Here is a 4,887-nt window from a genome sequence, read left to right on the forward strand (position 1 = left end):
AAGGCTTATTGTCCAAATGTTTGATTCTCTTGGCTGAAAACAGTGGTTTGAGTGTGAGTCACTGACCACACATCGAAATGCCTGACACCATCCCTCCAAACCCACTCGGGGCCAGTAAACCATGATTAAGCTTACAGAGCTGAAACAATCCTTTCCAGACCTAACTATGCATTTCACTCACAAAAACTTATAGCTGTTTTGGCAGTAACCTCATTATATTGTTCCATGGTGTGTCCGTTCAGAAATAATACAATATTATTTAAAGGTTGGCTTATACACCATTCTAGCAAATGGAACTATTAACTGGTATTGCCACAAAGTTATGATATAATGGTAAATGATGTTTGTAACGAAGAGCCCAAAGCACTTGCTGCATGTCTTCTGAATCATAAAAAAAAAAAAAAAAAGATGTGATTTTTGCTCAATAATTTTGGGGGTTAAATATATTTGGAGTTTACTCTTGGGGAATTGGCCAGGTATACCTAATGATATCTTATATTGGCAGATCAATTTGCCGTTTACCCAGTATTTTAAACAAGAAAACTTTATAATCCACAGTCTAAAGTGGAAGGAATTGAGACGAAGTGACTTGCCCCGAGTCCACAGAAGGTAGTAAGTGGAAAAGCCAGGACCCGGGATCCAGGTCTCCTGTTTTCTTTTATGATGGTTCTTTACCTGATTAATCAGAACACCCACTTCTCTTTGCAACCACTGATGAATCAAGTTAACTGAATGTTATCCTGAGTCTAGAGCAAGACTGTAAACTAAGGAGACAAATTTGGTTCTACCTCCACGTACACTTTGATAGAATTTGTATATCCAAAGTTCACATAGGACTTGTTCTCTAAAGTAATTTATTTAAAGCTGATATGCACCTATTACTTTATCTTTTCTTCTCACATTGTTTGTGAGTTGAACAAGAAAAAGAAAATGGCTTGTTATGTCAGAGCCATACTCAATGTCAATTCAATTTGATTCAACAAACATTGGTGAAGTATCTGGTGTATGTCATGCAGAGTGCTGGGCACTGGAAGTAGGGAGGCAGACAAGACATGGTCACCCCCACCTGGAGGGATTTACAGACTTATAAAATCAGTGAGTCTAATAAAGTGGTGAGGAGACTACCGTAGTGGCCCAAGGAGGGAATGGTCAACTGGGGAAGGCAGGTTGCTGGGGGGCGGGGGGGATCTGATTCTTTTTTTCGTGGGGGGATCTGATTCTTAAGGATGAAGAAGCAATTCCTAGGCACCGGTGTGGGCAGAGATTATTCCAGCATGAGGAAAGCTGACACATGGTCAAATAGTTGCTAGATCAACCCAGTCGCTAGCAATCTAGATGCCTGAAGTTGAATGTCTAGAGGTCTTGTCAAGAGATAGGGCCCAGCCAGGTCCTGTGTGTCACCCTAATGGACAATGGTGATTGGCGTTTACCCTTCAACAAGGGAAAGCCGCAGAAGGGTTTTAAGTTGAGGAGTAACCAAGAGCACAATACTTGGCAATTCTGGCTTTTGACCCTCATGAGGGCCCTTCCTCCTCTTCTCTCATTGGTTACCTTTGCTCTCTGTAGAAATGTCCTTTCTGCTGTGTAGTTAGAGAGCAGGCATTTCCAGCAAAGCTCCTGAGAGCCATCTTAGTCAGGGGCTCACCTGCTCACACTGCCATTTGGGGTCCCAGATTGTATATACCTGTTTTATTTACCAGACTTGACCTAAACAGTCAACCACATTACTTGATAATCAAGATAAAAGAAGTAGAGACTTCCCACTAAACGAAACGAAGTGGGAATCCCTGTTGCAGATGCTTAGATATTCTAAGCTTGAGACTGTGCCCATCTTTGGTGTTGCAAGATCGGTGAATTTCAGAGGTGAGTAGATTAAGTTGTTGTGACTTCAGGAGAAAGTCATGATCTGCTTTCTGACCAGCTGCGGAACAGCAGGTGAAGTAGCATCAAAAACAGAAATGTCTTGGGGCACCTGGGTGGCTCAGTCACTTAAGCGTCCGACTTTGACTCAGGTCACGGTCTCACAGTTCATTTGTTTGAGCCCCTTGTGGGGCTCTGTGCTGACAGTGCAGAGCCTGCTTTGGATTCTCTCTCTCCCTCTCTCTCTCCCTCTCCCCTGTTCCCACTCTCTCTCTCAAAAATAAATAAGTAAACATTAAAAAAGAAAACCCCAAACAAACAGAAATGTCTTCAGTCTTTCTCTACAACCAGGGACCTAGCCTTCTCGCGCAGGCTCCTAGAGGAAGACAAGCATCCAGACCCACCCGATGCCTAAATGGCTCCCTCCCTGGCCATCCCAAAGCTACAGAGGCTTTATCAAAAGCAGCTCCAGCCTCTTTCCCAAGTAGGCAATTTCACATCTCTGCTTCCATCTCTGTCTTCCTACTTCGTCTTCTGAGTGTCCGATCCAGGCCCCCGAGGTCACTTCTTACCAACTGCCACTTGGTTCCAATCAGTGTGTGTGGTTCAGCAGTGTGTGTGTGTGGGGGGGGGAGAGGGGACAGTTAAAGATGAAGCCACTGGGAGCACCCTCCTCTGCTCGAGGGACAGCACTGAGGGCCACTCTACCCTCACTCAGCCACCCACAGTCCACTCCTGCCTGGTCCAGCAGAGGAACAGTCATCACATGTCATATTTGCAAACTGTTAGATAAGTAACGAAAGCAACCTCACTCTGTTTGGCCTGATAGTTTAATGTCTTTTTTCCACTTATTTGAGGATTATCAGGAACATCAACGCAGTGCATACAACATACGATCATCAATGGTGTGTGCAGTACCTACAAGGTATATTTATTTCACAGGCAATCAGGGTTCTACAAATTTCATAACTTCAATTACTTAAGTTGTTTAAGTGGAAAAAACTTTTTTAAAGCGATAGCACCTTAATTTATAATTTAAAGAATTTGCAAATATAACTCATCTACCTGTGCTTCCCTCACTAATATTTTAATTATCTTTGATTCTTCCTTTGAAGGATGAACATTTTGGAAGTACATGCTTATCTCTTTTGAGCCTTTTATCTTGTGCCTTTCTTGTCTTTGCCGAAATTTTTGGAGAAGGATATTAAAATTTGTCATTACCAGTACTGTGGGCTCCCAATGGGGCGGAGGGAGAAAATTGCAACTGATGCTGATTACGGGTGAGGGGGAAATAGCTGGGGTATAGGGGAATGGCAACAGACTCCCCCTCCCCCAGGAGTAGAACCCATGGTTCAAACCACTAAGCTTGGGGAGTGGTACTAAGTGTGATCTGGACAGGGCTGGTCCATGGGAGAATTGTATCCAAGTTAAGCAGGTAGAGCAGAGGGTAGGATATCTAAGGAGAGTTTGGGTGTACTATGTATATCCAACATGTTTATCCAACATGTCCATCTGTCCTGGGGAAGAGACAGGAATGAGCAGGGCCCCAGCCAATTGGACCAGAGCTCAGGAATGGGCCCTAGTCCCAACAGGGAGCTGGAGAGGAAATTGGAACCAGAAATCATGGCAGAGAACAGTCAGACAGATGGACCATATGTGGTTGCTTGGGATAGGGAGACTGCAGCTCCCATTTCTGTGGACACCCAAAGGCAGATTCATTCTTGCCAGGAGCACTGGACACTGGGCCTGGGGCTCTTTCCAGCTCCCCGTCAACAGCAGAGAAAGCTGCAAGCCTGCATTGCAAGCCTGCCTTTGCATGGGCTCAGAGACCAGGCTAAATGAGCCTACAGATCTTGGAGCTCCTTTCTTCCTATTCTGAAAAGTTTTCTTTTCTCTTTCCCTCCTTATCTAACCATAGATATCACCATCTTACATTTACAGTTGGCACTTTACCAGTTACAAAGCAATTTCATACATACTGCCTCAGACAGAATCTAATACCAGCCTGAAAGATGAATCAAGGAGGAATTACTACATATGAGGAAAGGGAAGTCAAGTAAGTGCCCAAGGTCACACAGTGAATCCTGTTATTATGCCCCCCCACTCAAGTACAGGACTGCCCACATTCTGAGATAAATTCCGAGGATGTCTATAGGAAGCCGCTGGCCCAGAAAATCTATGATTCTGATGAGTTGCGTGTTGGGCACTGGGAGCCTTACCTGAGTGAGTTCCCTGGGCCCTTGCTTCTTGGGTCTTTAGTCCTCTAACTGGGCTTTTCCATCCTGTAGTAGCTGTTTCTGAGATGTACCTGCCTAAGCTCCCGGGCTTACCTGCTCCCCTCTCCCTTGAATGATGCCCCTGGAGTTGGACCTAGGTCCTCATAATTTGCCTGCAAAGCCTATACCTGTCTCTTGTAAGGAAGTGGTAGGCTAGTTATCTCTAGATCCTTTAGGGCTAAGGGCCTGGGGGAGCAAACACTTGGGTACATCCTGCCCCACATTTTATTCCCTTTCATGAGGAATGTCTTGTGTGTCCTTTTTGATGGTTTAAAAAGTATGCCTCTTTTATAGACGGTGGTCTTGCTATTATGATGATCTCTCTCCAAGAATCTTTGCTCTTTGTGGGGTATGACAGTAAGTGTTGATGCCACACGTGCAAGTGCTGAAAGGTGACAATTAATTCATGTAAGGTCACAAACCAAGTCAGAGATGAGACAGAAACAGCCTCTAAATCTTCTCTTTCCTCCTAAATTCTGTCTTTCTCCAAAATGACAGGCAACACTGGAGAGTCCGGATTCCTCTTCTATTCAGCTGGGACAAAGAACGAGTTATAAATCTCCTGCAGTAAAAAATGCCATGAAAATGATCAAAAGAGACATGATGTTAGCAGTCATTCTTTTCTCATCGTTTGGTCTCCTTCTTAACATCTAAAGCAAGCGCTCAGAGAAGATACTAAGGGTGGGGTGGGCACAGTTCAGAGTTTTACCAAATGCTCAACATCACTACCTCCACCCTCCCACTGCCTAGT

Source organism: Lynx canadensis, chromosome A3 (genome assembly GCF_007474595.2).
Source record: "Lynx canadensis isolate LIC74 chromosome A3, mLynCan4.pri.v2, whole genome shotgun sequence".
Lineage (NCBI taxonomy): Eukaryota > Metazoa > Chordata > Mammalia > Carnivora > Felidae > Lynx > Lynx canadensis.